This window comes from Oryctolagus cuniculus, chromosome 1 (assembly GCF_051225735.1).
Source record: "Oryctolagus cuniculus isolate XC-2025 breed Fujian yellow rabbit chromosome 1, ASM5122573v1, whole genome shotgun sequence".
In the NCBI taxonomy this organism is placed as follows: Eukaryota; Metazoa; Chordata; class Mammalia; order Lagomorpha; family Leporidae; genus Oryctolagus; species Oryctolagus cuniculus.
Window position 1 is genome coordinate 148,239,462 of NC_142867.1, and position 12,814 is coordinate 148,252,275.

General features: G+C 38.9%; 1 long non-coding RNA gene across 1 annotated transcript in view; it reads right to left on the reverse strand.

Moving 5' to 3' along the window:
* The window catches only part of LOC127491315 (uncharacterized), an 82,218-nt gene extending 70,087 nt beyond the window's left edge, over nucleotides 1-12,131 (reverse strand). The window contains exon 1 of the long non-coding RNA XR_007919939.3: nucleotides 11,978-12,131. This is a non-coding gene — a long non-coding RNA (uncharacterized LOC127491315). The remainder of the gene's footprint in view (nucleotides 1-11,977) is intronic.
* Nucleotides 12,132-12,814: the final 683 nt, after the last annotated feature.

Below are 12,814 nucleotides of genomic sequence, written 5' to 3' on the forward strand. Positions count from 1 at the left end.
TTATGGCCATTTGGGGAGTGAACCAGCAGATGGAAAAATCCTCCTCCCGGTGCCTGTTATTAACTGTGCCTTTCAAATAAAAATAAATCTTTAAAAAACGAATCTAAAAGGTACTACAAAAAAAGACCAAAATAATATAGGTTGGTAGATATTCTAACCCAGTGATATTTAATGTAGGATGGATGATATTGACTCATGGCATGGTTTCATATGAACTAATTCTTTTTTTTTTTTTTTTGACAGGCAGAGTGGACAGTGAGAGAGAGAGAGACAGAGAGAAAGGTCTTCCTTTGCCATTGGTTCACCCTCCAATGGCCGCCGCGGCCAGCACGCTGCGGCCAGCTCACCACGCTGATCCGATGGCAGGAGCCAGGTACTTATCCTGGTCTCCCATGGGGTGCAGGGCCCAAGCACTTGGGCCATCCTCCACTGCACTCCCTGGCCACAGCAGAGAGCTGGCCTGGAAGAGGGGCAACTGGGACAGAATCCGGTGCCCTGACAGGGACTAGAACCCAGTGTGCCGGCACCACAAGGCAGAGGATTAGCCTAGTGAGCCGCGGCGCCGGCCTGAACTAATTCTTAATCCAAAATTTGAGACAGGTCCTAATTGAACTCTCGATTTCTCACACTCTTCTTTGTCTTTTCCTTTTCATTAGAACTGAACAGGAGAGGGTCAGGCAGTCAAAACTGGTAGTGGATTAAAAAAGGCATTATCTTTAGGACTGAAGTTTACTGGATCAAGTGTCTAACTCACATCATTACTAAAACATCTGCTATATTTCTTATTTGTTTATGCTTCCCTTAAACACATGTATGCAGAGTCCACTATGTGCCAGGCATCTGACTAGGCACTATAGACACAATAGGGACCAAGAGAATCATGGTCCTAGTCAAGATCTCCAGGGCAGTGCATGGACTTTACTGGGACAAAGCTGTCTACTCCAGAAGAAAAAACCTTGAGTTTAGGTCCAGAAGGTCTGAGGTTTGTACCTGATGATTTGGGGCAATCATATGTTACTGAGGTTCAATGTCTTCATCTGTGAACTATGAATAAAATAATACTAATTCACATGTTTTACATGAATAAAAATAAGAGAAAGCATATGAATGCAGTTATAAAACTAAAAGTTTACAACAGTGTGATAAGCTACTGTTTTGATATTATATGTGCAGTCGCATAATTCTAGCTCATTCCTCACATGGGAAATCCTATGCATGAACCACTTCTACTCAGAAATCCATGTCCCTGCCTAAGTGACAATTCAATTTATTTTGAGTGTGAATAGGAGCTGCTTTTTGGTTGCTCAGTGCTCTTGCATAACCCCTATCTACTCTATCTCTATGTCATGACAGTCGAGCAGCCATTATTCCTTACTTCTCTATATATACAAACTTATTTATTTCTTCAATTTTCTTTTATATTTCCAAAAATTCCTATGTTATCCCAGTATCCCAACTCAGGTGACTTCATATATCAGTAGTCATGGAAATCTCACTACAAAATATTCCAGGATTCTTATTTGAGCTGTGCTCAGTTCTCACAATACCCTAGTCCTATTTTAGCTCTTTGTATGAATATTCCCCACCACAACCCTATTCTAGAACCAATAATAAACCTGGTGACAAGTAAACCAGCAGGATGGCCCACAAGCACCAGGAACAGAATCAGTTCCCTATCTCCAGCTGGCAGAGGAATCACCAGTCACTCCCAATATACCACCCAGTGGAAGCTAACCCTAAGCATTATTCTCTAAGAGGGGCTCTATCTTGTTTCCCAGTTTTCTGTCTGGAGCCAATTTGCTACTCCTGCTATTGCTATTGGCTGACTTTATCAGCAGTTAAAAGATAATTCCATATCTTAGCATTCTCAAAAATCATACCTTTATGGGGCCAGCTTTGTGGCATAGCAGGTTAAGCTGCCACTTGGGACACTCTCATCCCATCTCAGAGTGCCAGTTCAAGTTCTGACTGTTCTGCTTCTGCTTCAGCTCCCTTCTAATACTCTTGGGAAAGCAGTAGATGATGGCTCAAGCACTGGAGTAAATGAGCAGAGATCTCTCCCATCTCTGTCATTCTGCCTTTCAAATAATTAATGAATAAATCTTTCTTTAAAAAACTGTACCTTTGGGGCAGGCACAGTGGCCTAGCAGGAAAAGCCGCCGCCTGCAGTGCCAGCATCCCATGTGGGTACTGGTTTGAGTCCCGGCTGCTCCACTTCCAATCCAGCTCTCTGCTATGGCCTGGGAAAGCAACAGACGATGGCCCAAGTCCTTGGGACCCTGCACCCATGTGGGAGGCCCAGAAGAAGCTCCTGGCTCTGGATCAGCAAGGCTCTGGCTGTTCTGGCCAGTTGGGGAGTGAACCAGCAGATTGAAGACCTCTCTCTCTCTTTCTTTCCTTCTCTCTCTGTGTAACTCCGACTTGCAAACAAATAAATAAATCTTTAAAAAAAACTGTACCTTTATTTCCACTTTGTAGGAATTAAAACTATTGAATCTTACAAAACACTATGAATTAGCCTCATTTTTCCTTACATTCTATGTCTTATTTTCATACCCCTTCTCCAGAGGCTCCCCTTTTACTCTCATTTTTTTCCCATATTCTTCCTAACTTTCCTATAGTACTGCTTTCTCTTGGCTCATGGCCTCTTCTCTCCCAGCAAGTTAAGTCACACAACTGCAATATTTCCATCATTTTGCCCGACGCACACAATGACAATGCAAAGCAAGGGGTGTGACTCACTCTTGAAGATTGTTGCCACAAATGTCAAAATCCTAACACATTTGTATGCAACATTTTCATGCAAAAGATAAGAATGAGATCTAGGCCTTAGCCAACTCAAATTATTTTTTCCTGAAAAATGATGCCAACTAACATCTGTCTCATTTGATTACACTGATTTGCTTAAGGAATTCTCTAAGGTTAAGATCTTTCTATAAAGTGACATAATTTCAAGTTGGTATCTGAAACCTTATATATAAAATACAGAATCACAGTCTCAAGTGATCCTCACACAGTGTCATAGCATAGTGAAGTGATTGAAACTCAGGCACTCTTAGAACACAAATTAAACTTCCAGATCAGTTCTATGACTTCTATGGGACTTTGGGTACTTCTCCCCTTAATTTGTCTTGTCTCATCAGGAAAGAAAGGAGGAATTTTATCAGTAAAATACTAAGACCTTCCCAACTCTACTATTCTTTTCTTACATTTTCATTGAAGATAGCTATGGGGTTTAAAATATGAGTAGGGCAAGAGGCTTCCATAGCCTTGGCAGCTCATGACAAGAGCCTCGGGTGATTACTGACATCATAAATAAGAGTGTCAACTGTTAAATCAACAACAGGAGTCACTGTGCACTTATTCCCCATGTAGGATCTCTGTCCTTAATGTGTTGTACTATGTGAATTAATGGTAAAACTAGTATTCAAACAGTAAAAAAAAATAAAAAATAAAAAGTTACTTATGACCAATCAATTTCACTCCTTTGTATTTAAGCAAGAGATGTCTATAAACGCAAAAATTTATACATGGATGTGTATAGCAGCATTATTAACAGTCAAAACATGGCAACGCCTAAAATGTCGACCACCTGATGAATCGATAAACCAAATGTGGTATATATCCATACAAGAGAATATTACTAGACCATAAAAAGGTATAGTATCCATGAGGGATTGTTCCAGGAGGCCCCAGTGGACACCCAAATCCACATTTGCTGATGTCCCTTACAAAAAATGTAGTAGTAGTTGCATATAATCTAAGCATGTCCTCCTGTATATTTAAAATCATCTATAGATTATCTGTTAATACCTAATATAATACATGCATATAACTTTATTTACATGAAATAAAATGAAATATGAGCAGGGATAAAACTAATTTCATTTTAGGGCAAAATTTTCCTTCAGGAATGAGATCCAGCTAAACCAGCTGACACCATACCTGCCACTAAAAGCATAGTTTTTCCAGTAACAAACATTTATCTAGCATAGTTTATGTAAGTAGTATGGATTGATGAAAATAGCATGGGTTTTAAAACTGGGTAAATTAAGACAGATAGATACATAAATAGACACACAGATAGATAAACAGAAAGATAGATGGAGATAGAGGCCAGAAACTCTTCTATGTGCTTTATGCACATTAACACACATAATCCTCTCAATAAGTCTGTGAAATTAGGATATTGATACAAAAAAGTTATACACCTTGCTCTACAATACAATAAGAAAACTGAGATTCAGAGAAGTCAAAAGAACTTGCCCAAAATCTAGAGTGATTCAAAGGTAATGTTAGAACTAGGATTTGGGCTGGCGCCACGGCTCACTAGGCTAATCCTCCGCCTGTGGCGCTGGCACCCCGGGTTCTAGTCCTGGTTGGGGCGCCAGATTCTGTCCCGGTTGTTCCTCTTCCATTCCAGCTCTCTGCTGTGGCCCAGGAGTACAGTGGAGGATGGCCCAAGTCCTTGGGCCCTGCACCCGCATGGGAGACCAGGAGGAAGCACCTGGCTCCTGGCTTCAGATCAGCGCAACGTGCCAGCCGTAGCGGCCACTTGGGGGGTGAACCAACGGAAAAAGGAAGACCTTTCTCTCTATCTCTTTCTCTCTCTAACTCTGCCTGTCAAAAAAAAAAAAAAAAAAAGAACTAGGATTTGAACTCATACCAATTTAAAAATCCACGCTCTTAACCACAGATCCTGGCCACTGTAAGGAATTACATACCCAAATTGGATAAAGGAAGCTATGATCATCTCCTAATTCCTTTGCCATTGTTTGCTTGTTAATATATTTACTTATATTTAGGAATGTTTCATGAAAGGACTATAGAATGCTTTATAGAGTGATATTTGAACTTTTTTCACTACTTTCTTGGGTATAATTGACAAATTTAAAAACTGCATATACTTAATGTATACAATATAATATTTGAATGTATGTTTACATGCAATGATTACCACAATTGAGCTAATTAATGTATCTATAAATATAGTCACCGTGTTGTATATTTGATTCCCAGGATTTATTCATCCTATATAACTAAAACTTTTCCCCCATTTCTCTTATCTTCTAGCTCCTGTTACCATTATTTTACTCACTGTTTCCTGGAGTTCAACATCTTTAGATTCTAGATATAAGTGAAATTATGCAGTATTTGTCTTTAAATACCTGGCTTTTATCACTTAATTCATGTTATTATAAGTGAAAGTATTTCACTTTTATTTAAGGTTTGATGATATTCCATTGTGTGTATATGTGTGAGTGTGTATTATATTTTCTTTATCCACTTGCTATGGTTTAGATAGGGTTTATTTTCCCTCCCCTCCCCCAAGGTCATTAGAGGCTTGGTCTCCAGGGTGGGGCTATTGGGAGGTGGTAGAGATGGGGCCTAGTAGGAGGTTCTCAGGTAATGGGTGCATGCCTTTGGAAGGTGATTTTCAAGCAACCCCCTGAATTCTTGTCAGAGGATAGTTATAAAAAGGAACAAGTCTATTGAAAATCCAGGGGGGTTCGCCCCAAGAGAGGGGCCCGTGCCTTGGAAAGCGTCGCACTTCCGGCGGTGTCCGGTGAGCTCTCGCTGGCCCTTGAAAAAGGAAAAAGCCTAGCCCACCGAGCCTTCTCTGCCTCCTGTTCTAGATACAATCCCTTCCTTGCTCTTGCACATGTTCCTCATATTGTTATCTGAGCCATGAGGTGATGCAGCCAAGAGGTAACCCTCACCAAGTCTGCACTACGCCATTTGGACTTTCAGCCTACAAACTATAAGCTAAAGAAATTTACTTTTTTCTTAAGTAGCCTTTGTCAGCTATAGTAATACAAAAGCTGACCAGTATACTACTCATCCATCATTGAACACTTAGGTTGCTTCAACTGCTTGGCATTGCAAATAATATTGTAATAAAGATGAAAGTGTAGATATCTCTTGGAAATGCTGATTTCATTCCCTTAGGATATATACCTAGAAATAAGACTGTTGGATTACATGGTATTTATTTTTTAATTTTTTGAAGAACCTTCACAGTTTTCCACAGTGGTTGCACCAATTTATATAACCATCAATAGTGTGTAAGAATTCAACACAGGGGTCCAACATTGTGGCATACTGGGTAAAAATGTCGCTTGTGATGCCAGAATCCCATATGAGTACCAGTTCATGTCCTAGCTGCTCCACTTCTGATCCAGCTTCTTCCTAATGACCTGGGAAAAGCAGTGGGATATGGACTCTGCTACTCACATGGGAGACCTGGAAGAAGCTCATGGCTCCTGGCTTCAGCATGGCTCAGCATGACCATTGTGGTCATTTGGGGAGTGAACCAACAGATGGAAGATCTCTCTCTCTCTCTCTCTCTTTCTCTCTCTCTGTGTGTGTGTGTGTGTGTGTGTGTATGTGTGTCTCCCTCTTTCTGAGACTCTCATTTTCAAATACATAAATAATAAATCTTTTTAAAAAAAAATTCAACACTGAGAGTTAGATTAGGGAGAGTATCTGGGCATAGGATACAGTACTTATGAGGATTCAGGGTAATGAAACAACAAAATATTTTTAAGAGACAATGAATAATTAAGAAGGGGTAGGCTGCAATAAATAATCAGAAAATAATTTAAGTTTGATTTACAATAGCATCAAAAGAGTACTTATAAATATACTTAAGTATATGTTTTATATTTATATATAAAACATTTACCCTGTAAAGTATATTCATGAAAGAAATTAAAATCTAAATAAATGGAAAATCATTTATATTCAAGAATGGAAAAACTACCCACTGTTAGAATTGTAAGACCCACCAAAAATAACCTACAGATTTAATGCAACCCTTTCTGAATCTCAGTCAATTCCTTTATAGAAATTGCCAAGTTGACTTTAAAATTCGTATGAAATTGCAAGGGTACAGAATTGCTCTAAAACAACCTTTAAAAAGAACAAAGTTAGGAGAATACTCCCCTCCTGGTTTAATGTAATACAATGCAATAGCAATCAAGACAGTCTGACACAGGTATAAGAATAGACAAATAGATCAATGAGATAGTATTGACAGTCCATAAATAAACCCGAACATTTACAGTCAACTGATTTTCAACAACAGTCTCAAGACCATTCAATGAGGAAAATCTTAAAGGTTTGTCTTTTCAACAAATGGTGCTGGGGTCGGCGCCATGGCACACTAGGTTAATCCTCTGCTGGCATCCCATATGGGTGCTGGTTCTAGTCCCAGTTGTTCCTCTTCCAATCCAGCTCTCTGCTATGGCCTGGGAAAGCAGCAGAAGATGGCCCAAGTGCTTGGGCCCCTGCACCCACGTGGGAGACCAAGAAGAAGCACTGGGCTCCTGGCTTCAGTTCGGTGCAGCTCTGGCCATTGAGGCCATTTGGGAAGTGAACCAAAGGAAGGAAGACCTTTCTCTCTGTCTCTCTCTCACACTGTCTGTAATTCTGTCAAATAAATAAATTTTTTAAAAATCATTTTAAAAAATGGTGCTAGGACAACCAGATAGTAACATGAAAAAGAATTGTTGAGCCCTTACTTCATACCATACAAAAATTAATTCAAAATATATATTAAAAACATAAAATTCTTGAAATCTGGGCAGTTTTTTTATAACATGCATTTTTATAAACTTTTTGAAGACCACTTATATACATGACTTAAGAAATTCTTGTAATTTGAGTGATGGTTTAAATCCCAGCTACTCTGCTTCCCATCCAGTTTCCTATTAACATTCTTGGGAAGGTAAGAAAAGATGGCAAAGTGCTTGGGTCCTGCCATGCACGTCAAAGAACCAGATGGCGTTCCAGGCTCTTGGCTTTGGCCTGAATCAGCTCCAGTTGCTGTGGGAATTTGGGAAGTAAACCAGCAGATGAAATCTCTCTCTCTCTCTCTTTCTCTCTCTGTCACTTTACCTTTCAAATAATTTTTTTAAATTATTTTGCACCAAAATAAACACTTTTAATTTATTTTCCATTAATTTGTTTAAATATCCTCATACTTTAAATGAGTAAATTCTATGAATTATATCTTAATACAACTGTTTTAAAAAGAAAAGGCAGTGTAGACATTTGGCACAGCAATCAAAATACTGCTCGGTACATGTGCATTTCATATCAGAGTCACCTTTGGTTCCTGTTATGGCTCTGCTTCTGATCTAGTTTCCTGCTAATTAACACCCTGGGAGACAGAGATGATGGTGCAAGTATCTGAGTCCTGCCACCCACATGGGAAACTCAGAATGAGTTCCAGGCTCCTGGCTTTGGTAGGATGTTTATGAGCAGAAGATACATGTACACAGTCATGCCAGAGAAAACAAAGGCTAAGTTTTTGGCCTTTACCCTTTGGACACTTCTAATTTTTGCAAGTTTATCTAGGCATTCTCTTTATGCAAAATAACATTATTATATATATAATTTATATATAATATAATATAATATAATACATATATGTATTTGGCCTGGCAGTTAAGATGCCCACTATATTTATAGTGTTTTATAGTTAAAGACACCTTTCAGTGTATTTTCTCATTTAATCCTCAGAGGAATTCGAAAGTATTTTTATTAACTCTGTTTTATAAACAAAACAAATTAAGAGAGCTAAGGAGCCTGATGAATGTCAACCAACAGTAACCAGTTGATCCAGTTTGCAAATCCCACTCACTGTCTCTTGCAGATGGTATCATCAATAAAAACAGAGAATGCTCTATTGGATTCCTTACTAAAAATAATAAGCAAATCCATGTGTTCACTATTTCCTCTTCACTGTACTCTGGAATCAGACAATAATCTAATAGTTAACATCTTGAATTTCCTTATCTCCAAACAGCCCACCAAGTGATACCCTGCACTCTTGTTAATTTACACCAGCTCATCTTTCCTCTACTGGACATTTAAGATCTACATAATTCTAGAGGCTTACCTGATCTGTTGACGCTGGATTCCATCTCAGTGATGCAGGATGTTGAGAATTCACAAGGAAGAGGTAGGAGGAAAACTTCCAGAAATAACATCTCTACTTCAGGGGCAAAGATTATAGTGCCAGGCTGACACTTCCTTGATAATATTCAATCTTACAATGATTGGCAGAGACAAAGTAGGAAGACATTACAAAACACTATAAGGACAGGGGCCGGCGCCATGGCTCACTGGCTAATCCTCAGCCTGCAGCGCTGGAATCCCATATGGGCACGGGTTCTAGTCCCGGTTGCTCCTCTTCCAGTACAGCTCTTTGATGTGGCCTGGGAAGGCAGTGGAGGATGGCCCAAGTGCTTGGGCCCTGCACCCGCATGGGAGACTAGGAGGAGGCGCCTGGCTCCTGGCTTCGGATCGGTGCAGTGCGCCGGCCACCGCAGCCATTTTGGGGGTGAACCAACAGAAGGAAGACCTTTCTCTCTGTCTCTCCCTCTCACTGTCTGTAACTCTACCTGTCAAATAAATAAATAAATAAAAATCTTGGGGGAAAAAAAAAAAAACACTATAAGGACAGAACAGATTTTTCCTCTACCTATTCAAGATATATAGGAGTGTTGTTCGGTCTAGCAGTTAAGATGTCCATGTCCCAGATCAGACAGCCTGGGTTCAAGTTCTAGCTCTAGCTCCTGACCCCAGTTTCCTGCAAATGTGGACTCTGAGAGACAATTGGGATATCTCAAGTAAATAACTGGGTTCTTCCCTCCCATGTAGTAGATTGGGTTATATTCTTGGCTTCCAGCTTCAGTCCTGGTCCAACATTTTTGCTGGAGCTTTCTCACTTTCTCTCTGTCTCTCTGTCTGTCTGTCTCTCTCTCTCTCTTCCCCCCCACTTTCAAATTTAAAATGTGTAATACTGAGTTGAGTTGAGATCACATAAGGCCTCATTTCCATTAGTCTCACCAAGAATAATGAAATCAACAAACTCCAAGATTCTTAACCTAGACAGGTCTTTATCTTTTATAAATTGGTCTAGGATGCAAAAGGAATTCCTATAGATGGGACCCTACAAAGAATAATGCCTCCCATTTAAGAAATGCTCTTCTCTTCAATTACAGTTTAAGTCTCCTATGGTCAGGAAACACAGTATACAAATTTTCTGTATCTTCCATTAGCATTTCACAACCTTGTATAGAAACTACCTAGTGAATATTCCTTGCCTTAGATTAAATTGTTCCAAAGAGGTAAGCTGCTAGAGAAGACAATTAATTCCACATTCAGTATAGAAATGATAAGGTATTTATCAAAAAGTCTGGTCCAAATAACATTCAATCACTCAGTGTTAGACAAGGAAGACTTGGTTTCTTAGTTTGGGTTCCTTCAACTATTCCTATCTTAAATGGGAGGGAACAGATCAATAGTGCATCCATTTGTACATACGAGAAAATAGAAGTACATGATTTAATTCCCCCCCCAAAAAAAACACAATACAGAATAAAAGATAAGATTAGTGATCTTATACACAGTGCATTTAGACTACCCATTTAACTTGTGACAAAATGTTTTTAAGTAGGAATTACTTGCACATATTGAAAGAAAGAAATATTTTTCCTTCTGGGAATGTTTTTAATTATTTAATTTACTAAACAATGAAATACCCTAATATTTTTAGTCAAACACTCTTCTTTGACTCCCAAATGTTTCAGAAATAATTTCTTCCTTGTTAATTTCCAAATCTTGGCAGCATTTCCTGATAATTTCAAACATATGTCACATACGAAATATGTTATTTTTCCATGCCTAATTTTGGCAAGAGGGGATTTTGGAATACATAGAGGGATTTGGGGACAAACAAACAGGACAGCTTGAAACTGCCACAACTCCATAATTATGTTATCTTTTTCATCTGCCTCAAGGTCCATAAAAGCAGGGCAATAACAAGAGGTGAGTAGGCACTGATAAAAATTTCATTGTGAGGAAAACACACCTGAAGTTTTAGAATTTATCATGTAATTTACTTTACAAAAAAGAATCTCTCATAAATACTAATAATTTTTTTAGGATACAGAGTGTGAAGTGAACTTATGACCCTGATAACTAGAGTAATATAACCCTGATAAAATGTCATTCTAACTCTCTGGGACTTAAGAGTCAAAGTAAATAAGGCAGTAAAGAAATGTAAAATGCCCTTCTTAACCTTCAAAAGATTCTCTATTCTGATAGAATTTTGAATTTCCAAACTGAATAGAATCTATTTTCTTCAGATACTCTAAAACTTATTACATGAAGAACCACTAAGCATTCAATAACTAAAAAGGATGTGAGTTTATGGCCACTATCTGAATTACTACTTTTTTTTAAGCTTCACTTATTTATTTGAAAGGCACATGACAGAGAGAAAAAAAGAGTTCTCACTCATTGGTTCACTTCTCAAAGAGCCATAACAGCTGGGACTGGTCCAGGGCCAAGTCAGGTGCCCAAAATGCCATCCTGGTCTCCCACATGGGTGGCAGGGGCCCAAGCACCTGGACCATCTTCCACTGTCCTCCCAGGTGCATCAGCAGGAACTCAAACTCATAGTCCAATATGGGATGCTTATGTCCCAAGCTGAGGATTAACTCACTACACAACAACACTGGCCCCTAGATTAATACTTGAGGACACCAGGACATAACCTAAGGCACATTTTTATTTTTATTTCTTTCCTTTATAAACACTAGATTCATGGTATGGGTAAGTAGGAAGAATAGCTAGTGTCATAAAAAGAAGCCTGGTCTAGAAGCAGAAGACAGGGTCCTAGTTCCAGTTCCAATTCTTCCTAAAATAGTAGATTAATTGCAAAAGAGGCCATAACTATTCACCTCTCCCTACATATACAACCTTTCTAATATTACTTTTCATTTCATCTCATTAAGAGTTAAATCTACATCATCAACTCTGGTGACCCCCTTAGCCAATAAAATTTAAAGGATATGACATTTTGACAATTCCAAGCCTAGGCCTCACAAGAGTGGGTGCATTTTCTGTACTCACTTGCTAACTTGCTTTTTTCTCCCCCGACCCCTCCACTCCAACTTCTTACCTTCACCACAAAAACATGCCTGGGCTGTCTTGCTGAAGCAAGTCAATTCAGTGTCACAGGCAAAGCTCCAGACCTGAGAATCATAGCCAAGATCAGCAAAGTCACCTAGTCAATTCACAGCTGACCACAGACACACGATTTAACCTTGCCAAGCCCAATCAAAGTCAGCCGGAACCACCCGACTAAGCCATAAAATCAACTGCTCTAAGTCTCCAGTTTCTGTTCTAGGTTATAAATTGACTTGTTTTAATACAACAGTAGTTAACTGATACTGCTAGGATAGATTGTGTGTAAATAAGTATTTTTAAGAATTCTAGCCATGTAGGTTACTACTAAGTAAATCTAAGTTTTAGGAATATATTAAAATAAACATCTACAAATGCTTCATTGCTTATAAAAATACATATCTTTCATCTATCAGAATTACATATTGAATTTAGGCACAAATGGAAAATCTGGCTCAGTTACAGATCAGCAGATGGCAGATATTCAAGCACCAAGAGGAGCTTGATTCACAGATTTGAAAAGGTTTAAAATTTCAAACAATAACATTATGCTTGTATGCCATAGGTTTTAAAATGAATAGATTATTTTAGCAACTTGGGCCCTGCACCCCATGGGAGACCAGGATAAGTACCTGGCTCCTGCCATCGGATCAGTGCGGTGCGCTGGCTGCAGCGTGCCGGCCACGGCAGCCATTGGAGGGTGAACCAATGGCAAAAGGAAGAGCTTTCTCTCTGTTTCTCACTGTCCACTCTGCCTGTCAAAAAATTAAAAAAAATAAAAATAAAAAAATATTTTCTTTCACTTGGATTTACTTTTAAATTTCCCTAAAAA